The sequence below is a fragment of the Thermobia domestica genome, chromosome 1 (assembly GCF_964235325.1).
Source record: "Thermobia domestica chromosome 1, izTheDome1.hap1.1, whole genome shotgun sequence".
In the NCBI taxonomy this organism is placed as follows: domain Eukaryota; kingdom Metazoa; phylum Arthropoda; class Insecta; order Zygentoma; family Lepismatidae; genus Thermobia; species Thermobia domestica.
Window position 1 is genome coordinate 157,615,291 of NC_137454.1, and position 25,028 is coordinate 157,640,318.

Genomic DNA, 25,028 nt, shown 5'->3' on the forward strand with positions numbered 1-25,028 from the left:
CCTTCTTCGGGTACTGAATTTTCAAAAGTCCCGGGTTTGGTAAACCAAATTTTTATAACGACTTTATAGAAAAGCGTCGTCAACCTGGTCCGTCTTGTAAGATATAAGTTACGAAGCGATAATTACTTTTCTTTATACAAGAATCAACTCAGATATTCAAAGATAATTATTCTCACCTTTATTGATTGATATGTCTTAAATATTCCTTTTTAAAACCGTGAAATACATAAATTCACTTGACTAGGTCAACACATAACATGTACATAGCCACAACTATCCCATAATAATCTCTTACATATATTAAAAACATTCTTCTTTTTTTGTTAATTTAAAATGAACATTCTACTAAGTATATTACATATTTATGAGCACTTTTTGCCCACGGTACAGGTAAATATTATACAAACTAAAGTATTTCGTTATAGCTTCCCGTTAATAGAAAACTATTTCTGCAATTTACCATTTACTTCCGTTTCTGATTGTCATCACAAATAAGCGACAAGACACATACTTCACATACTATAGCAATATACTCTATAAATGTTCATAACTAAGGAAACCGGAAAATGAAATTCCTGTGATAATAAGTAGAATGCTCTGAAAAACAATCATAAGTTATTGTCCTTTCTATCAGTACTTTTGCCACACTCAGAACTATAAAACCAATAGAACCAGAAATTAGTCATTTCATTCCTTTTCTCCTTCAGACTAAAAGACTTCTTCATTTGGCTGAGATTGTTATTTTTTAAATATATGTTCGCATTCAAGGAATAATTCTGGCTATCGTGATTTCGAGTTAATTGATACACGAAAGTGTAAAATTTGACGACTCTCAAATCTCGACAATTTGTTAAAAGATATTTCATATTTCACGTTGCTATTTCTTCGTTATAAAAAATACTTCTGGTTGACTATATTCATGGTGAATTACTGAGTTTATACATTTAAAATTATTGAATAATGAATATTTTTAAACATAAAAATTATTACAGTTGTGTAGAATGCAGTAGTAGATTGATAAAAATAGAAAAGAAATGAAAATTTTGTTTATTTGTGGAGACGTGCAAACTGAATGTGAATAATAATAATAATAATAATAATAATTATATATATATATATATATAGGATGCTTGAAATATTCATTATGTCTCTTTCAAAATTAATACCAAACTTGGGGTCAAATAAAATACTCTACTTTCAGTAGAAATGTAGATATCCGAGAAACATCTAGCATAATGTCAAAAATTTAGCACATGCTTTGCTTTCGCGTGGTTCGGTTGCAAATTCGATAGTGTTCATTGGACGTACTGATCCAAAATATATTCTAATAATCCCAATAGGTAGCATAGATCATACCTTTCATTCTATACTACTAATGCAAACTAAAAGAAAGAAAATAAATAAAAGAAAGGAAAAAGAAGAAAATGAATGAGTTCTATTTTACTGCTAAATTTCTATCAGAAACACCCCATAGTAGAAGTTCAAACTGTATCATTATGAAAAGTTACAAATGTGCAAAATGAAAATTGAATGAACCTCTGTTTGCAGCCATTATTTTATGCGAAAAGGTGATACTCCCTGGCGAGGAATCGAACAGAGATTTTCAAAGTGATATGATAAAAACAACGTTAGATCCTGGGATAGATTTTACCATTTCATTTTGGCAAATAACGTAGGGGTGGAAGGAGGGAAGATATACAAAAAATGAATAAATATAAAAATAAAAGTGACCATGTTCGTGAGTTAATAACTCTCGAACCACCAAATCGATCTGAATCAATTTTCAACATATATGAAGTTTGAACCTGGGACATTTTCTATCATTTCATTTTGATTGTAGAACCTAGGAAATAGGAGGGGCAGGAGGGTAAATATATGAAAACTTCCTGGACTATCTGATCAAACATTTAACATAAATAAGGGTCGGATCTGCGATGTTTTAATTTTACTTTGAGAACACAATATAGGGGAGGGGAAGGGGGACATATATATAAAAAAAATAATAATAAAAGTGACTGTTGTTGTGACCTCATCACACTTAAACCACCGAATCGATCTTAATCGAATCGTCAACATAAATGGGGTTCGGACCTGGGATAGTTTTTATCATATCCCTTTGACGGTAGAACTTAGGTAAGCAGGAGGGGAGGAGAGAGATATATAAAAGTAAATAAAACTTAATAACTCTTGAACAACTTGACCGATCTCCATCAAATTTTCAACATAAATGACGTTCGAGCCTGGAAAGTTCTTTTTTAATATTTCCACTTTGACGGTATAACCCAGGGAAGGGGGAGGCGATATTAATATTAGAAATAAGTAGGACTTAACTCTTGAACCACCCAATCGGACTCGATCAAATTTTTAACATACATGACATTCGGTCCTGGGATAATTTTTATTATGCCGTTCCCCGCAACATAGGGAAGGGAGAGAGATTATACAAATCTCCGAAAACGACCTAGATCAAAGAGCGATTTAGTAATAGTAAAACCGGAACATATTACTATTTTTCCTTAATTTAACCCACCGAAATCGGAGTTTGTGTTAGAGGACGTTTGAAATTGGAGTCAGTATCGAAATTCTCAATTAAAGATATTATTAACGTGTTATTAAAACTATTTTGCTACCCATAAATATTTTTAATTTTGTATCATATTCAATCATTCAGATAACAATAGTGTCATGCGCTTGCGCAAGACGTTCGGGTCTGTTAGTATATATATATATATATATATATATATATATATATATATATATGCACCTCCTTCCATCAACCCCTCTAAAACACATTGTCAAAATAAAATAATAAAAATCATCGCAGGCCCGAACCTCATCTATGCTGAAAATTTGATTGAGATCGGTTGGGTAGTTCAAGAGTGATGAAGTCACAAAGATAGTCACTTTTATTTTTAGTTTTTTACGTATATATCCTCTCTCCCTCTATATGTTGTGCCATCAAAGTCAAATGGCAAAGTCATCCCAGGACCGAACCTAATCTATGTTGAAAATTTGTCCGAGATCGGTTTGGTGGTTCAAGTTATTATGTCACTAACCTAGTCACTTTCAATTTTATGATATAGATTATTATTATTATTATTATTATTATTATTATTATTATTATTATTATTATTATTTGCGTACTTTTGAACTTGCACGGTGAAATTACTGCATAATGTTAATGTTTCTCTAATTTTCGTGGATTTTATGTTATTTTGTTTACTAGCGGGCACTAATTTGTCTCTAGGTTGTCTAATAAATTAATTTCGTTGTGTGCTTTGATCTAAATAACCTTAGAGGAAGAAGCTGGTTCGTTCCAAAGATAAGGTCTGAAGAAAGTAATATTTTGGTTACAGTTTTAGATAAACTGATAGTGTAGGAGTAACGTAATGGATTTACGAGTAGTACAGCTATTCAACATAGGTTCAATTTAGGTCCACGCCGAAGTTGTCTTTTCACAAAGTGATCGTGAAGAATCGACTTTTCATACTAGACGAGCAATCCTTAAGAATGTGGAAGCAAATATCAGTATCATGACAGAGACGATTTACGAATGTTGATTGCGAAAGAGAAAGGAAATTACTAGGACGTTCGAAACAATTCATTGATCTGCAGTATCCATTTTTCGTGTTATCATTCACAGAAAGTAACATTACACCATTTGTTAAACCCAGTTTGGGTAGAGCAATCGATGGAATAGTGGTATCGGCCAACGGCCAAGAGTTCTAAATGGTAAATCTCGTTCGATTCCCCGCCAGGTAGTATAACTTTTTTCACATAAAATATTGGCTGCTAACAGAGATTTGTTTAGTTTTCCTTTTGAACATTTGTAAATTTTGAATACGATATAGTTTGGACTTTTGATATAGGTTATTTCTGATAGAAATTTAGCAGTAAAATAGAACTCATTCATTTTCTCTTTCTTTTTCGTTTCTCTTATTTATTTATTTTCTTTCTTTTAGTTTGCATTAGTAGTCTGGAATGGAAAGTACGGCCTACGCTACCTATTGGTTTATTGGAATGTATTTTGGATCAGTACGTCCAATGAACACTATCGAATTTGCAACCGAACCACGCGGAACAAAGCATGTGTTAAATTTTTGACATTATCCTAGAAGGTTCCTGGAGATCCACAGTTCTAATGGAAGTTGAGTATTTTATTTGACCACCAAGTTTGGTACCCATTTTGAAAGTGACATAATCAATGTTTCAAGCATCCTCTATATTATTATTATTATTATTATTATTATTATTATTATTATTATTATTGGTATAATTGCAGTACAGAGGATATAAATATTCTTATCATTCGTATTCTTGTTCCACGCGTACTTATGTCTTCTTTCCAGAAAATTTAAAACTACACACAGAATATGCTTCGTTTTGAATAGACTCGACTTCAGTTGGAGAAAATTTTGCGAGTCGAATCAAGTTTCAAATAAAACGCGTTCCAACGTCCTTATGACTTTCCCTAGAAAGCAGGAACAGTAATCATACAAGCCAAATGTCTTGAAACTCTGCCACGGAAGAGTATAGGTGTACAAACACTTATTATTGATATTCAGTTTTCACGTTACAATAAATAAACAATATTTTCATGTACTTCCTATTGTTATGCGTCTAACACTCTATTCTGAATTGTAATGATTTTTATATTTAGAAATAATTATTCATTTTTCAAAAATTGTAAATGTATAAGTTCAGTAATTCACCATGAAAAGAATCAACCGGAAGAACTTTTGTAACGAAGAAATAACTACATGAAATGTGAAATCTCTTTTAAGAAACTGTCGAAATTTGAGAGTCGACAAATTTTACACCTTCGTGTACCGATAACCACGAAACACCAATAGCCAGAATTAGCCCGGGAATGGGAACTTACATTAAGAAGTCTTTTAGTCTAAAAGAAAAAGGAATGGAATCTCTAATTTCTAGTTCTATTACTCATGTAGCTCTGAGTATATGGCAAAAGTACTGATACAAATAAGGACAATAAATTATGACTATTTTGTAGAACATAACCCTTTAATATCGCAGGGATTTCGTCTTTCGGTTTGCTTAGTTATTAACGATTATAGAGTACATTGCTATATGAAATCTTTGAGTATTCCGTCCCATGTTTACGCCAGTTAGGCTAAAGGATATGGTGATTACGAGAAATGATTAAAATGGTGGAATGAAGAAAGTGGAAGGAAACGGGAGAGCCCGAGAAATCCCACGCACACGGTGTTTGTCCAGCACAAAGTTCACTTGTCGCATGCTGGGATCGAACCAAGGACCCCGTGCACCAAAGGTGAGCGCTCCACTACTGAGCCACCACAGCCCCTGCTGTACTATGTAAAGTATGTGTCCTGTCGCTGATTTGTGATGACAATCAGAAGCGGAAGTAAAAGGTAAATTACAGTAAAATTTTCTATTAATTGTTTTATATTAAGGGGAAATATAACTACTTTTATTTTAAGAAATTTTTTGGCTTACAATTTTTTTCGGGTTCACTCTCTTCCTCCTCAACGTTGGGTACGAAAATGGAATAACATATTTCAATGTTGATTGCTGATTTCAGTATATTTCAAGCATCATTTCTCGGATCTAGGCCTGTGAGATACATCGATAATCGTCGATATTGTTTTTGACATATATCAAGATTCGATATCGCAAATATATCGACTTCGATATATCAACATTCTAAATTTTCGATATCAATATTCGAGGGGAAAGGGTGAGGTATAGTTGGCCCCTAAGACTTGCGATGGATGAAGAAATAAACCTTAATATTTTCAATAATGTCTTTTAACGAGACTTGTTTTATTCCACAAACTGCAATGTAAAGAAATCCACTTGCAAATTTGCGATGTTATATACTGTACTTTCTTAGCCGGAAGAATTATTCTGATCACGAAGAAAAGAAACAAAAAAGCACCTGTCCAAAGCAAGTGCTTCGAACTTCGATCTAGAATTTATCGGAAATTTCCATCCCTTTTGGCCTTTGGACTGCTCATTGACAAAAAGTGCATACATGACCTCTATATGCAGACATACTCTTAGGCAAAGTCAGACAATTTAAAAAGGAAACGAGGTTTAATAATAATAATAATAATAATAATAATAATAATAATAATAATAATAATAATAATAATAATAATTATTATTATTATTATTATTATTATTATTATTATTATTATTATTATTATTATTATTATTATTATTATTATTATTATAAAAATTGGGTTTACAACTAGGGTCCCTTCTCTATATCTTGCATGGGAGGCCCACAAGTCTGCTACGCCACTGGTGTCCCTTATTCTGTGTTTGTGTCTCTTTCCGTTTCGTGTGGATGTTTGTTTTTGTGCTATTAGGCTTTTATATTCAATCTTTTACATTATGTAACATTTTGTTGTTTTACGTCTGCTTTTTTAAAGGAAAGAAACTGCTTTCCTCTGATATCTATTTCTTACCATTCATCTTGTCTGAACTGCTTAAGTAAGATAATTTTGTAACTTTTTACGTAATCCATTGCTCTCATGATAATAAAATCGTCATTCTTAACAATTTATTTTATTCTCTTATTTGCAGTTTGCCACACTGATATATTTGTAACGAAATTCAGGTTTGGATCAACGCCTTTCCAATTCTCAACTTCTCCAATAACCTTGTATTTTGGATTGCCTTCTATTGCCCGAAAGGGAGAATGCACTTTTAGAGTCATATATACAATGTAGAGTAAATCCTATGAATAAGTAAGTTATGTTCTTTAGTTTACATTGACATATAGGTAATAACCCAGCTAATTTTCGGCCGTACTTCGACTTCACGAATCTTGACTTTTAAACTTTATAAATCGTGCACCTTCTATGCATACGGAAGACTAATTTCACATAACGTTTGAAATGCATATTGCTTTTGAAAATTTACATTAATTGCTTTCCAAGAATTATTTTAAAACTGCGTTTTAAATTATACAATTTTATACTAATTTAATTAGGATTTACCTTCCTAATAAATATTAAAAAAAAAACTTACCCTAAGTCCTTTTTGTAGGTAACTAAGAAGATACCCAAATTTCATATCATGCAAGTCCTGAGTCGGGATTTTGTGTTTTGGTTTATCGTTGTCCGGTAACCTACAAATTTAATAAAATATTAATTTATTCATGTATAGATAAACTGTTGTTAGAATTCTTAAAAAGTCGATGAAGATTCATGTTTATGAAGAAAGTCAGGCTAAAATTTTAAAAAAATGAGACTGCTATGAGGTTGGTTGAGATAGAAAGTTTTAATGTTACGATTCACTAGTCAGAGATACGGGCTTTTGAGGTTTGTAAAAATTGAATTTTAGTGTGTTTTGTGTTGATGATATATCCCATATTTTATTTTAACCAGGTTGAGGTTCGTATTGAATCTCTAAGGACTTTGCATTAGGGTTATCGAAAAACCTTTTCTCAAACTGCTAAGGTGGGTGTGTTGAAAAGTACCCATTTGTGACCAAATAAATATATATTTTTAAAAGGTTTTTTGGAGGTCGTTTAGGTGGCCCGCATCGACCTTGAAGTTTGGATAGTGATTTGGTTATATAACACGTACAATAATTTCTTGAAAATGTCTTCAGTTGGCTACTTTATGTATTTTTCAGCATTATGATCGTTTGTTGTTTTGTTTCTGACAAGAATGTTATATTCATGTTTCAGGGCTGATTTCCTATGCTGTTTACTTGGTTTAAAAAATCAATTTTAGGCTAAAAATACTAAAACTAAAAGTACTAAAAATACAAAATAAAAATACTTGTTGATGTTTTTCATTTGGTTCTGACTTTTATTCGAAAGTTTTCAAAAAGAGACTGCACAATTGGTCTGGACCTTTTTCGCTAGACTGCGCAGATAAACACCACTCGAAACAGCTGAACAGAGATCCAAAAGATATTGTTGGTCCATGCTTAAATCCTTTATAGCAAGAAATCCAGTCCAGGTGGTTAACGACGGCATACCGACTGCTGCGGTTGTATGTAAGCGCGCTCCACCTCTGTGAACAACTGCAGCTTATTGTAACGCACATAATAAAGATGAAAACACCGGTGTAGTTTGAAATCAAGGAGGAACCTTCGATAACTGACGAAGTAAGGCACTTCTGGAATGTAATCCACTGGTTCCGACTTCTTCGGCACCACTTGACAGATTTGATTGATAGAGTCATTGAATAAAACGCATTCTTCGCCCATCCTGAAAATCTCCTGTTGACCTCAATAACCGACAAAATGCCACACATAAGAAACCTTGGTTGGCAAGAAATTGAGAAAGCAAAAGGATTGAAAAGAGGCAAAAGACTTCGCAGTTTTATTTTACCAACCTCAATTTTAATGCAGAACATTTGATGTGAATGATTGGATTTCATTCTCCCTCCACGAACCTCCGTTGACTTATAATATTACAAATGACTAAAAAATAGCGGAAATTCAAGACTTACCCTTCTACACCGTAGTAGTGGAACGACTTTTAAAAATTTTATAGAGGCTGTGATGGCTACATCAAAACGAAATTGAAATCTGCGGAAATATGCGACATTTCGAACAAAAAGTGACTATAAACTCCAAAGAGGAAGCTAGGAGAAATTCTTGGTCTGCCTCTTAATAAATTCATGTTTGACAACATAGTTTGGGGTGAGTGAACCTTGCAGTCCAGCCACCACCTCATGGCGAGTTCTGGATTATTTTCAAAGTATGATAAACTTATAATTAAGAAACTGTTATCAATTAGGAAGCTAATTCTTTTATTTAGTCTTTTAAATAAGAAAACTTTCGAACAAAACTCAAGTGAAAACCCATTGGAAAACATAAATAGAAAAATATTTTTAGACTAAATTTGACCATTTATAACCAAAAACATAAGTAAACAGCATAGGAAATCACTCCTGAAGCGCGAATTTAACATATTTGTCATAAACGACCATAATGTTGAAAAATACATAAAATAGCCAAATAATGACATTTTCGTGAAATTGTTCGGCGTGTTGCATAATCATATCTCTATTAAAACATCAAGGTCGATGCACGCCACATAAACGACTTTCAAAAATTATGAAAAAAGTCAGACACCTTTTTGGTCACAAATGGCTACTTTTCCACACTACTCACCTTAACAATTCGAAAGGAAGGCTTTTTTTTCGATATACCCTACTACGTATACACATATTGACACGTTTTTTTTTGTTTTTTTTTTAAGCGTTTTGTCCAGTTCCTAATATTTGAGAGTTAGCATGAACTTGACTTTACATGTATATTTAATCTAGTCGAGTTTCTTGTTGGGCTAGATATTACTTCATTTCTGGTGATTTGACTAGCAACTTTTGGTGTTTCATTCTAGTTACATAGATATGGTGAAATTGGTGCTTTTTGTGTAGGAGATATATTCAATATTGTTTTCCCTCTAGCTGAAATTCTGATTGGATCAGGCAGTACTCTTCATGAACTACACATACTTGACCTATTATATTCAAGCGTTTGGACTGCTCTAATACCAGTAGCAGGGCGTATCCAAATTTAAAGACTAGTATAAAGTTGGCTTTACAAGAATTCGGGTTAGTTCATACTTTTGTTGTGTTGGTAGTACTCATTTGGACTCATTCGGTTAGCAGCTTTTCGCGTTCGGACTCCTTTAGTTCCAAAAATGTGGCTTGTTTGAATTTTGTAAGATGTGAAATAGGAGCTGTCCCGTGTAGGTATATCTCCTTTACTATCTTCAATTTAGCTAAGATTTTTATTGGACCATTGAGTACTTTACAGAGCCTTGTTGTGAAGAGGGTAGATATTAGCCTTATCTTTGCATTAGCATATAGTCTAATGTATAAAAATAAGATTCACAAAGTAATTATTCCTGTGTAAACAATTAAGACGAATTTTGTAGGGATACGTATTTTAAAATATAAAATAATAGCAACCAAAGTTTTGTAGTTAAATATCACATTTCAATAAAATTAATAAATAGTGACATTAGATCAAAGAGATTTGAAGAAAGAGAGAAATCAAAATATCAAGTGAAATTCGAAGAAAAGTACAAACACTAAATGTTTCATTAACATTTCAGGAAAGATGTGCGTGTGTTGGAAATAAGAACTAAAGCTTTCCTGATGTCGTGATGAATATAGTTGTTCTCGGGCGATTAACCACATGAATTTCACGTTGTCCAACGTTTCGAGAACGGCCAACATTGTTCTCGTCTTCAGGGTAAAGTATGAAAGATCAATGACAAGACAAGACAAGTCGATTTTCCACTCTCACACAGGGAGAGTGGGAGGGTATCTAGCCACTAGGCTACTTTATCCAGAGCATAATAAAAATATGTATGCTGTTTTGTAAAGTAAGACAGTGCAGAGAAAATGGCATCTTATGTGTGTTGGCCTGAACTGGTGGTCCTGTTGTTTATTGAAGGTGAGATGCGTGTTCTTCTACGGAAGCCTATATTATATGGATGCTGGCAGGAAGAGAGCGGAGTTTGGTTGGTCAACAGCGATGCCCAATTACCGCCAGTCTGTGATCTCAATTGTGATTGTCTATTTGACTAAACCCTGTTCGGCTTAAGCTCTAAACTGTGATAAACAAAGCCACGTGAAACTAAATCTCGCTGATTTGCTGTTGGCCTACCAACGCTTGTACTCCTGTAATGTACCATTACAGTTGAAAGTAATGGCAACTTTTTTTACGCACCCTGTACCTAGTAATTTTTTTAGTTCGATTTCGGTTTAATTACACAATTTATTTATTCTCCTTACTTCAAATTAAATGTAATGAATCGAAAGGTTTCGTTAGTAATCATATTTTAACTGAATAATATATTTATTTATATTTTGATTATTTGTAAATCCCATTTTCGCATATACAAGTTGAATAGTTACAAGGTTTACCATTCTGATGACATACCGAAACATAGTTCCGTCATTGGATATAAATTTTCTTAATTTCAGACCAATGTAGATTTTGGCCAGGTACCTAAACTTTCCCTCACCCCCTCTCACTAGTCCATAGTCACTTTCAGATCCGGTTATATCTGGATTTGACAAATTTCTATTTGTTTTGTAATTTCCGCGGCTGGAAGACTCCGCCCTCATTGGTGGAATTTTCCAATCCCTGTCGTTTTCGGCGCAACGTTATCATAATAATCGAGGACACGTCGAGGAGCACCACTGCTCATCAACTGGACTGACAGTTTAATTACATCAAGGTAAAATCTAAGTTAATTTAATAGTTAAGAAGATTGACGACCGTTTAGGAGCACCAAAATATGCTTTTTTTATTAAATAAACAGTTCATAGTAATCCAGTGAAATATCAGACAGATTCCGGATTTCTGTTTATTAGGAAGCCATGTTTGCTGCCCAAATAGGATAGACAATATAGGAGAGTGATTCTTGATCTCTTAAAACTCAGGGATTAGGGAAATACGACCTGGTTTCGTACATAGTTTGTATAGTAAATGTGATTTTTTTTATTTTTCAGTAAGTGCATGTACGTAGTAGGTTTGATAGTTGTAATGTTAATTATCATAATGGCAGCTTAAGCTAACAAAAAGGGGCTCCTATTTCTCTCTCCAAATTGAACCATTTCTAACGGGGAATGGGTTAGTTATTGTTTGTTTTAGGGCCCTTTTCCCCTCTCAGGGGAAGGGTCCCTCAATAAACCTCATTAAGGTGCCCCCAGGGCATCAATCTTTAGCAATCATTTTGTAAACAATTGGTCAGGTCAATTGGACCTAGGGTTAACTCTTCTCATTTTTGCCCCCCTAAAGTTTAATAAAGCCAACTCTCTATACCGACAAGGGAGTATTTTCCTCAATACGCATGTAATTAAATGGTGCTTGTTTAATTAGTATTTATGTGTAGTATTTATAGTGGTGTGTGTAGTCAGTAGTTCTGTGTGAGTGCGTGATTTCTACTGTTAGGACAGTGTAGTTCACATGCGTTAGTTTTACACCATTTGTCTAACTCAAAGCACACTAAACGAGAGTAAATATTAGATTTCTGATTCATAAGTACAAGTATATATTTCAGTACACGGTAAATTATGTCTCCACTACAGCGCCATCGCGTTCGTTTTCTGTAATCAGTCGTTTGTTGACATTACGTCATCTCCCAAGTTAGTGATCTAGATTGTTTGATTTTGGCCCCTTATTTCTAAATTACATCCCGTGGACATGGTTTTCGGTTCAAATGAGTGTAGGTTTTGATGAAATAGCATGAGATCTCGTAGTTCTGAAATTTACAGCTTGCTAGGTCAAGTAGCAATCGAAATATCCACTGAAAGAAAGAACGCCTATTTTCTTAATATAAATAGCCCACATGATGTTACTGTTTGTTTCAAAATGTAATATTAAATTCTCTTTTCTCGTGGCTGTAGAAAAATTCCATTGTTGCTTTAGTTTTATCAGCAAATCAGAAATAAAATGATCGTTGACAACTTAACTTTCAGTTAATACACGTATGATTTTTTTTAAATTGCGAAGTAAATATAATTTGGGTGCTTTGAAACAAAGAGTCCGTGGTTCGATGAATGTTATCGTGTAGTAGTTTAAGTGCGATAGATTGTGATAAATATATATTTATTAGTGTGTATTATAAATATGTATACGGCCTGCGTGTAAAATGTATGAAATAGGGTGTCTATAAAATATTACTTCGTGTGGAAATGAGTAAATAATAATTAAATGTAACGATATAATAATAATACGATTATAATGTGAAGTGAACGAGATGATATGACACCTATATTTAAATGGATAGGCCTAGTGTATATTATATAGTGAGAATATGAATATGTTTACTAAAAATCTCTCGCGTTTTGACTTCTACACCAGTACATTCATCCAACCGAGTTTGCTATTGGATAGTAACGTGTAGTCGGGAATTGTATGTCACTTCGCATTTAAGTACCTCATACTAACAGCCCCGGATCTTAAGCCTTTCAACAGATAGGGTAGCATCATGTGGGAATTACTTTTAAAGGTTGACAGAAATGATAATTAAGAAAAATAACTGCTATATCCTGTGATCATCGAAAAGTACAGGTTTGGTCATTTGTACCGCTAACATTCATTGACTCTCCGAGATTTTTTCTTCGTTGCTTACCTTATTTATTGTGCAGTGTTCATATAGCTGACAGCTCAGTTCGGACTATCCGATTAAATCAACCACTACTAAATTAATATTTATGCCCATGGCGTACCCGGACGTCGACCCATGACCCTCTTAAGTATTTTCGTTTCTTTTCTTAGTTTAATTAGATGATGGAAATTAACGACGTCCCAGACTTTGGCATGTCTGCGCAGGGTAGCCATCGGTGATGTTTGGTCACTGAAATCACCGATCCAAAATTTATTTTATTTTATTTTTTTATTTTGGCAAATTATCATTAGGGATATCTTAGCTATTACTTTAGTTTCATTACTATTCTGGACTTTCTTAGTTTCTAAGAGGTCGGATGTTTTTTTTTCTCTTTGAAATTCTAAATTAGCACCTTCTCTAACCTTCCGGTGAATTCCGGGATCTGCAATGGCGTTGACCGGATACGGTGAGTGGTGGGATTTCCCTAAAGCCTTTGTCTTTCCGAAAATCCCATCGAGGACACAGATTCGTCTCGACGTTGCAGACTTGTTTTTCGGCTATTTATTTGGTAAGCCGAACCCCTTTTGGCACAAAAGAGAATATTTGGTTATAGTATGTTGTATACGTAAATTCGACCACTTATCTTTCGTAGTTGTAGTGTTCTGTCTCCTCTCTTTTTACCTATCCTTCTTCTATTCTTTCTCAAAAGTTTTTTTATTTTTTTTATTTCAACCTCCCCCCCCCCCGGTTCTGAAACTCATGAAAACATACAATATTCATATCACTTATTTCGATCGTATGTACTAACTGAGACATCGAGGGATACAGTTCGTGGAGGTATTTCAGCACAACTCAGGACCATTTTCGCGATATTCAATCCACCATGGGAGGGGCTGACGAGAAGGTACACCATGGTTTCAGATTGCTAGAAACTTACTTGTTATTCATCGATCGTACAAATTATATCCATTGACTACTGATTTCTGGTTTTCTTTCTATTGATTGGTTATATGGTATGTATGTATTAGTAGTTTGGGCCCACTAGTTTCAAATAATCTTGATTTTTTTCTTTCTCTGTATATACATATATATATATATATATATATATATATATATATATATATATATATATATATATATATGTACTTACATAGTTTGAAAAGTTACGTGCCTGCTCTATTTGTTGTATTTCCACCTCTTATGTCAACTTATTAAATAACATCAACTATTTCTTTATACGCGGATCTTTAGTAAATTGAGAATTATTATTGACTATCGGGTTTACATATAAAGTCCAATGTTGCAACCTTATGAGAAAAAAAAAGAATTTTGTTAGTCAGGGTTTTTGTTTATTTTGAGCCAAACAAGCGTGAATACTTGTTGAATATAAAAAAGTTATGTAGAATTTAAACGTCGACGAAATACTAAGATTGATATTAGAGTGAAATTTATTATATTGAGTAAATTGAATATATATATATTCGCTCGGTATTTACCCTGGTTGTTTTAGGTTGTCATAGATTTTTGACACCCGACATTGACCAATTATTTGTGATGTAAAGTATTACCGCGTAACTTATAATTAATGACATCTTACTGATTTGTTAATAACGTTAGTAACTATTAAATTTTTAATAACATGTTAAATATTGCATGTAAATAGAAAAAGTAGCAGGTCGTAAGAAAACAAATCCCTAACCCTTATCCAAATTTATTTTGCGAGATCATAGTGAAATCAGTAAACTTCGAAACAGTGCGCCCCACCAACAAATCCTTCCATCAGTAAACTATGAAGCAAATCCTTCCCCTACGATCGGAACCATAACCATTTGTCGTTCGTCAGTTCAGTGACTAAAATCTCTTGACTCCATGATCTATACTACAAATAGAAATTCAGTGATCTTAATTTGAACCGATTTTGGTTAATAATTTACTAATGTGAATACGGGACCTAGATAGGTCCAAAGGCCTAATTCCATTGAAATATCATATAGCATTATGGAAATATGTTCCTAATGTCTGTGACTGGATTTGATAATTTTTTTATCTTAATAAATTTTGAAATTTTTCTACCAAGTGCGTCAAGTGACGAAATGGAAAATATATATAATATGAAGAAACTATTTTTTCTTTCGTCTGTAGTTAAGACAAACGATTAAATACTCTCATGGACACCAATCACAGTGAATAAAGAGAGTTGAAAAAGGAGTTACTATCGACGTGAGAACAAAGACTCATAAAATTGTCGAAATTTCTCCTCTTGGGACAGAGACTCAATAAAATGCTACCAAAGTTTTTTTTTAGATTAATTAACCAATTATATATTTCTTTCTTTTCTTTTTCACCATGATATGTATTCATGGTACTGAACCTGAAATATGTTTAATGTTTAACTTTGATTTTTTTCCTTCTCTCTTCGTCTTTCGTTTTGTCGATTTTTTTAAAATGTAATCCAATTTTTTAATATCTCTACAAGAAAAATGTGTTATTTGATATTGGTTGAAAGGAACAGATTCCTGTGCATGCCTATGTATTATTATTAATATAATTTTTTTTAATTCATGTATCAAACTTTTTCTGTTATGTCAAACTAAGTTTTCTTTTCTTGAAATATAATAAATGTCTATAGAGATGTAGTTAGGTTAGTTTAATTACACTAAATGCAACCTTAAGTATACATTGTCCTGTATGAATGTGTGTGTGAGTAAAATGTAGGTTTAGTTTTAAGTGCACCAATTCTTTTGACATACTGTATATGTGTAACTTACTACAATTAATGGTAGTTGGCAATTAAAGTCTTTGAATGCCAATACTAACCTAATTTAAGTTGGCTCTATAAAGGAAGCAAAAAGGACCGAAGTAGCCTGAACGAATGATCATCATGAGAGAACTTTGAAAGTCAAAATCTTCGACAAATATATGTATTACTTTGAATTTTTTTAATTCATCTCTGCGGTCAAGAATTTCGGAAATATTGAATAAACTGTTAAATCAAACTTTCTCATCCATCTCAGATCTAGATTGGGATAATTCGGTAGTTGGGGTTACATAGATCTAGGTCTGGGAAGTACGGGTTGACGGAAGTACGGGTACGGAAGTACGGTTATATGCACGTGATAATTTGCTCCTCCCCCTGGGGAGTGGAAGTGATAGCCAATCGAATTTGTGACGAGCAGAAGGATATAAATATTTTGTTTATCGGAGTTTAGAGCTTACGCTGAACAGGGAATAGGTAGGTTAACATGCTCTGGTTGGTTGTTTTGTATACGCTTTCTTCCAATGAAGGGAAACCATGTTTGGATGAATTCAGATCGGTTTCCCTATTGAGGTTCCTACTTGTTTCAGAGAAAGAGATGCTGTGGTCCGTCACTTACGCTATGCTCTGCCAATCCTGATTTTTCTGTTTGCTGTCGTTCGTTGTAATCGGAATGTTGTTTTCGTCCAATTTCATATATACGTCCAGACTCTTCAATATAGGTCTTCCCACATTCATATAGAATACAGTACATCCTCGGTGTTCTAAATCCTAAATTAACTTATTTAAAGGTGTCCTAAGACTTAAGGTGTCTTAAGGAAGGAAGAACTTATTTGTCAAATAAGTCAATGGATACTCAATTATAAGTTTGAAAAGGGGGCTCGGTGGCTCAGTGGTAGAGCGTGCTTGGGATCCCTGGTTCGATCCCAGTTCGCGCTGTGTGGACTTTGTGGTGGACAAACACCGTGCTCTTGGGTTTTCTTGGGGTTCTCCCGTTTCCTCCCGCTTTCTTCATTCCACCATTTCGTTCATTTCTCATAATCACCGTCTCCTTTAGCCTAACCGGCACAACCGTGGGAAGTAAAACTTAAGGATATAAGTTTGAAAAGCCTATAAGACGTTTATCTGAAGAAAGACTGAGGGGCATCCCTAAAGGATTAGGTTCCCATTCCCAACAAATTCAATGCTCAACACTTATAATATTCCATTCTTTCATATCATTCTAACTTATTTATGTAAAATACATTGTTAAAATAAAGAAGAAATACATGTCAAAATTCTGAACCGTTACACTTGTTATTTTATAATAGTTAACTGGAATGATTTATAATATCTGACGATTCCAGCTCGCGTCAAATTAGCTTTGTGGTGGACAAACACCATATGTGGGAGTTTTCTTGGGTTCTCCCATTTCCTCCTATATTCTTGGTAGCAAACTTGTAGAAAAAGTACAGGGTGTCCTAGAAGTCCTTCCCTGATTACAGAAATTGATAACTCAGGCTGGAAATAAGATAGAAATATGAAACTGGTGTTGAATTGTTTACAAACTATAAAAGTTTTTGTCTGTGTTAGGTTTGTTCTGTTTTACCAAGTCTCAATTTTTTTTTGTTTTAGGTTTGTCGTACGTAAGTAAGAAGCCCAAGAAGCCATGCCAACAAACCATGAGAAGGCACAGTGTGTCCTGTGGTACCATGAGACACGATCATCAACCACGGTGCAGAGACAGTTCCAGACAACATTTGGGAGGACTCCACCTGATGTCAAGAGCATTAAAGCCTGGTATGAGAAGTTCAAGAACACAGGGTCGGTTGCTGACCTTCCGAGGTCTGGTCGACCAACAACCTCAGCAGACACGGTGGAGGCTGTGCGGCAGTCTTTTCTGAGAAGTCCTAAGAAATCGGTGCGCAGGGCCTCACGTGAATTACAGATGCCAAAAAGCTCTATCCATGACATTTTACACAAACGTTTATTGTTTCGTGCTTACAAAGTGCAACTCGTTCAGGCCTTGTTGCCCGACGACGGTACACGTCGATATGACTTTGCGGTCGAAATGCTATCACGAGCTACCAAGGGTGCTCATGTGGAAGTGTACTGATGTGACCAAAACTTTTATAGTTTGTAAACAATTCAACACCAGTTTCATATTTCTATCTTATTTCTAGCCTGAGTTATCAATTTCTGTAATCAGGGAAGGACTTCTCGGACACCCTGTACTTACAGTATGCGAGTGTTGCATCATAAATTTAAATAATGTCATGCAGCTTGAAATTTGCATTAACTCAGAATCCTTATGCTTATTATCGTGTTCAACAATATATTTCCTACCTGTATGTTTCCATTAGCTCGGAATGTATACCAAAACATAATCCATACGGGGTTCTTATTGGTTGCTTCTCGTAGGTTTGTTTCAGGTAACTGTGTATGATTGCTATTTTTGGTGAATTCGCCACCTATCAACACAAAGACAATAATATATTTTGTTAGTGATCACAATATATTAATTTTGTTAGTAACATTAACATAGATATACAGATCAACATCAGCAAGTCTGAATATAAAATCAAGTCCCGAACCAAAAGTCTAAAATACAAAATAGAAAGTAAAGTAAAAAAAAAAAAAAAAAAAACCTTCAATAAGTTTTTACACTGGCGTTCTTGCCTTGTGCGCGGCAGAGCAGAGTTCAATTCCTGGTGGATTTCAAGTGATTTCTGATATGATGACGCAACAGATTAAGGTTTCATATGACACAAAGCTCGAAACATGTTATACTGCAACCACCATCATCAAATGTACTCTGCAGATTACTAATAGAGTTCTTGTTGCGACTTTCATAAATCTTCGACGGTACTACGTCAACCTCTTTGATTTGACACTAGGTTTGAATTTCATACTATCTTCAAAACTATAACTAACATTTCTGTACTGTTTTCCTCGTTTAACTCAGCAAATATTTTCCATTTTTCTCCATATATTCATTTCCAAGGTGTGGTGGTGTTTTAGTGTTTTAGTTATCAGACAGTTTCCATTTTTCTCCATATGCCTCTTTCAAAGACCAGTGGTCGTCTTTCATACATTCTTCGTAATACAGGGTTATTGTAAGTGATTTTCCTGCTGTCAAACTTTAATAAAACTTACGTTTATTTATTCACGATGACATCCAACTTATGCTAAACGAAAGGAAAACTTAAAAAGTTCTAATAGCCTGTATAGCTTATGTTTAGCTACGCATTACAGACGACAGTAAATCAAGCTGCAGGAAATGAAAACAAGAGAGCATTTTGGGTTTTCAAATTGCACGCAAAAGAAAAATCTGTGAGTTTTACGTCCCACGATTATGCCGGTTAGGCTAAAGGAGACGGTGATGATGAGAAATGAATGAAATGGTGGAATGAAGAAAGTGAGAGGAAACGGGAGAACCCCGAGGAAACCCACACACACGGTGTTCGTCCACCACAAAGTTCACTTGGTGGGAGCAGGGTTTGAACCCGTGACCCCATGCACCATAGGTGAACGCTCTACCACTGAGCCACCGCGGCCCCTTCACGCAAAAGAGTCTGTAGTTAGTGTTCAACGAAGTTTCAGAACAAAGTTCAGCTTAGATCCACCCAGCGAGCACTCTATTCGGAAGTGGTGTAGGCAATTTAAAAAAAGGGGAATGTATTTGTGAGAGGAAATCAGCAAGCCAAAGAAGAGTTGATGAGGAATTAGTTGAAGCTCACAAAAATTCCACTTTCGCCAGAAGCTCACAAACATCAACCGTTTGTGCAAACAAAGAATTAAATATGAAGCAGATAAAACTTTTGAAATTACACCCATACCGATCGGGCCCGCAACCAGTACAGAAGTTTGAGGGGGCCAAGTCATCAAAAATACTCTTACAAATATCTAAATTGTGATTTTTGTATTAATAATAGCATTTTGTATTGAGGTCTGGAAGGCCTCCCTGGCCTCCCTCTAGTTGCGGGCCTGATACCGATTGGAATTATTGCAGTGCTTCAATCTACTGATAAAAATAAAATACTTCAATCTGGAGTTCCGATCCCAAGCCTTATAGAAAGAGATAGTTTTATTGAGTTAGTTGAGTTTAGTAATGAATGTCACCCGTAAAAGAGTCTATTGACGTATGTTTTTCAAGGAGAACATTGTAAAGGGACTTTCCTATTTCCACATGCTGAAGATATGGCTTTTCCCGTAGTTGGAAGATGACATGGACAATTTTATTTTCCAGTAAGACAGGACACCGTGATTTTAGGAGACAACTCAACTGAAGGTATCCAAATCAATAGATAGGACAAGTTCATAAGGTTCTGCTTCCTTGCCTGCCCGCTTCTCGGCGGCCAGATACCACCCCATGCGACTTTTTAGGCGAGGTTATGCTAAAACCCAAGAGGACCCGATCAGTGGCGTAACTAAAGGTTTGGGGCCTCCCCGTAGACAACGTGGAATGGAGCCCCTTCTGAACGTCTCATTTCACGATTTGGGGGCTCCCTGATGGCTTGAGTCCCCCCGTAAAGCGGAGTCTGCTGGGCCCTTATTTACGCTCCTGGATCCCCCTCCTGTATCTAACAATTTACCTGAACTTCGAGTACGCATTGAAGAAGCAGATGCATCTATGAACTTTGAGATGTTGAAAAACGTGTGGCAAGATTTAGACTATCAGATTAATGTGAGCCTAACTCATATTAAATGGACTCATATTGACTATCATTGATGTGGAACATAAAATGTGTATTTAAAAGAATGAGTTTTTCTTTCATTTAACCCTTTCGGCCCGAACCTGCACAATCGTGCGGGTAGCTTTTCTGCATTACACAAGCTAGAATTTTTCATTTTTCAACTCACTACGGCTTGAAAACACGCACAATTTTGCGGGTGCACTTTCTCAGAACCTACGATGGACCCACGCATTGTTTTAATAAAAATATTCTATACATGTTTCATGTAGTATGGAGAAACCGGTTTCATGAAAATAATCTAAGAATTTCTACTCCAGCGCGGAAAGGGATAACGTAAGTTGCTTGTCAGTTTGAATAAATAAATGTGAATTATTAAACTTTGAAATAAGGAAGATCATTTACAACAGTCCTATATTTACTGTTTAGTTGAACTCAGCACAATATTCAATTCGGAACATTATCTTCCTTATAACTATATTTAACACTTTAAGGACAATATTAATTTCATTTTTTTTCTGGCGAAAAGATATTTTTTATTGGTTCTTTTAACAGTTTGAACGTAGAAGAGCATACATATGAAATTATGTCCTTATTTATTTCAGCCAAATTTCATTAAAGTAGGTACAAAGAAGTAGTGATTTTTTTATCTCGAGTAATTTAGGAACTTCAAGAAACCGGCATTTAAAATTAAATGTGAATAGTGGTATTTTTGTGCTAAATAATTATCTATATAATAAGTAGTCTAATAAATATCAAAATATATCTCAAGTTTCTTAATTGGCGTCATTCATTTACACACTTATTTTCAACGTTACACTGTAGAATAAGGCAAGATCTTAACTACACTGAATGACCCTTTGCATACGGGAAACTTTTTAACATCTTTTTAATCCCCACCAAACTTCAACCACAAACAAAAGACATAAGCACTCTCGCTTGGAACTGACTCATCTGTACGACTCATGTAACCCGCAAAACTGTAGCGAGTCGTCCCCGGCCGAAGAAATAAAATGCAACACAAAAATATATAATATTATTAGTGATCGTAGTGATACCCGCACAACCCGCACAATCGTGCGGGTACGTCGCGAAAGGGATAAACAACTTCCGCGTTCCGAATAGTAAATACAAGAAATTTGACAGAGAAATGTTAGTGGATCTACTCTACTGTACTTCTAGAGACAAGAGTCGAGCAGAATATGCATTTACAATGATAAAAACCTGGTTAAGATAAGCTTCTTTCGACTTGGGTGAGAGTGAAAAGGAAAATATCTGCAGCCATTTCTGTTCAAGAATAAGTGATATATACTACAACTAGTGATACACCCCAGAACTACTCTATTAAACTGAAACTGACACTGAACTATAGTCTTATAGTATATAACTATTCGTTATCTTACTAACAAGATGACAACACATTGTATGTTCAATGAGATAGCCCATAATTTTAATTAACTCCTAAACTTTAATTAATGCTAAACTGGAATAATGTGGAAAGCTGATAAATATATCAATCGATAAATGGCATAAAGGTAAACAAAATGACATACTTGAAATTAAATTAAAATTATTAGATTTTGAGATAATCGAGAAAAATAAATTTTTAATGGCGTAGAGAGTATATTGTTACCTCTCAATATTAACTGATATTTTTTTTATTCTACTAGAAAATGTTTATTTATTTATTTACGTCCCGTCTATGTAAAAGAAGTACACAGTTAACTAGCAGATTGTATCTGAAATTGTTTTTGTTCTCCTAACGGCAACACGCATACATCTAAGAATTACGTAAATATCAGTTTTATTTATATAATCTGAGAGACAACAGATTTTAGGAATCTGTATTGAATTTCTTTTTCACATACTTACCTGCAGTTGAACTTCACTCAGTGATGTATTTAGCCCTGAATCGTACCCTTCATATTTTCTAATGTCCTTGAAGCTATAAATATTCAGACCAGATATATCTTTCACGTATTGCTGCAAACGATTAATTTGAGTTTGTGATGCTTTTCCCAGTTTCCTAGAAAACGTTGACAATTAAAAGGAATGTTCATAGAATTATGTGACAGTTACTGTTATAATTTATATGCATATTTGTTAGGAAACATGAACCAAACTGTAGGAACATTAAGTTTTATTTATTTATTTAATATATATTTCTGTGTATAATAAAGCTAACCTGAAATATCTTATATATTTGTGAGGCTCATAGTGTTTAGTATTTAAGATAGAAGTTGCTTCGTTTTAGTTCGAAGCATATTTGTAGATAATGATTTATAAAATGACGAGTACATAGTGGGTAAATAAGACCCATCAAAACTCTACTGGCCCTCATTACTCTACAAAACATGTATGCATTGTTAAGTACTTAGAAACTGGCAACTTGAATGTGTGTTAGTTTGTTATTCTTTCATGGCCAGTACCAGCCTCTGTAGTAGGGCGGTCTATCGTGGTCGGGTTTAGTTGTTGACTATAGGAGTTTGTAAGTTCCAGTTCTATTTTGGTGTCTTTCATAATCTAAATCTCTATTTTAAATGCATGCGAATGGATCATACTACTTTTTTTGGGGGGGGGGGGTATATAAGCACATTTTCCTGTGATTCTGAGCGTTCGAGGTATCGTTCATTACGCGGCAAAGATTGGATCACTGATATGCGAAGTTGTAAAGTGTGCAATGTATGGATACGGATGCATTTGCTTGGTAGACACCAATGATGAAGAATTAATTTGTTACAAGTGTTACCAAGTGTAAACATTGTTGAAAGTTAGTGTGAAATCTGTTTCGATTGGTAATTTGTTTATTATGTGTCCAAGTTATTCTTTAAATATAAGTAAGTTGCAACGACTTAACTAACAACTGCATAACACAAGAGAGATTATCTACGATACCCTTAATATTTCACATCAATATTATTACTAAATACCGTTTTATTATTAGTTTTTGAAGTGCTGCAAAAATGTTAGGTCTTAATTGAGTTCCAGTGGTCTTTTAGGTTGTAAAATTTTACTTTTCAAATGGTGGGCCTTATTTACCTACCGTTCGTATAATAAGGCCATTTTGTATATTTTTTCTTTCAATAGTTTTTCATACATTTAGCTCAATGTTTAAGTCAAAGTAAATATATTTTTCTGATAGATAAAAAATTGGCAAATAAAATGCATATATTTTTCTGTCTACTACATGATATGTATTTAAATAATAAAGCATTTATACTTAGGTGGGACTGTCACCGACCCGAAGCTCATTTTTCGAATTTAAAAGAAATTGGAAGAGAGAGTGTTAATTTCAAACTTTATTAACCGAGCCTCGTATATAGAGGAACAATCTCGAAGCCTTCTCACTTCGATTTTACGACCATATATGGTCGAGAAACAGGGACTCTGTTCACGTGATAGTAACATGCTTGGAGACTGTTTTCTTCTCCCTAACTTTCGGGACCTTTGTATTTCCACCTACGCACTGTTGTAATTGAGTGCTGATTGGTCGATGACCCTGCTCCTGAAGAAAAACTAATAATATGTAAGCTGTGTTTCGGCAAGGGAAACTCCAGTCGTGTCAGTGTCTGCGAGGATGCACGATCCTAGCGAGTCCGCCATCCTTGAACATAAACTGGATGTGCTACTTAAGTTAGTTCGCGCATTCGTATTATCCTTTTGGGGTTGAGCATTAAAAATGATTTAATAATTATACAAAAGTAAGCCATAGTTGAACGTTATATTACTAGTGTAGCGAAGCTCTTAGTCTAATGAAACAAGTTTGTTCCAGGTTGTCAATTATAAACAAGAATTACGCCAGTGTGGACAGTTGCTGAGCACCGCCAGTAGACGATTATAGCGGATTCTTGGGATTAACCGACGCACTTCTAAAACTATCCCGGTTCCAGTATAGGAACTCTTTTTGTGGACTTCTTTTGTATCCAGTTTGGATTCGACTCCAGCTGTGAACTAACTGACCGGTCGAAGACTAGGAGTAAGTGAAATCTTAATTTATTGATTGAGCCACCTGGCCACCTTTCATTGAAAGAAAACAAATAAAAAAAATGAGCTAAGAGAGGTCGAAATGGCCATAAACAATATCCAGTAAAAGTTGTTTATTCATTTGTAATCTTTTGATGTTCTTTTAATTTGTGTGAACCATATTCGGTATCATTACATTTTTTGCACAGCTTAATCAGGTTTTTTTTATTTGTATCGTGGGATAATTTTTATTTGTTAATATCTGTGCTTCATTTAATCATCTACACATATTTCTATTTTTTTACGATATCTATGTTTTATCTACCGTTCTTTTCCCAGCTTCGGTTTGCAATAAAACGTAAGGTACAGATGAAATCGTGATTTGTCGTAGTAAAGCTGGGATGAATGCATTAAATGAAAGAGGGAGAGAGAGAAAGAGAAAGAAAGAAAGAGAGGGACGTGTAAACTCTCGAGAAAATGCAAAAACTAATTCAAGCGTTACGGTTATATTTATAAAATTCTAACAACGACAAAAAACACGATTCCAGGCCTTATT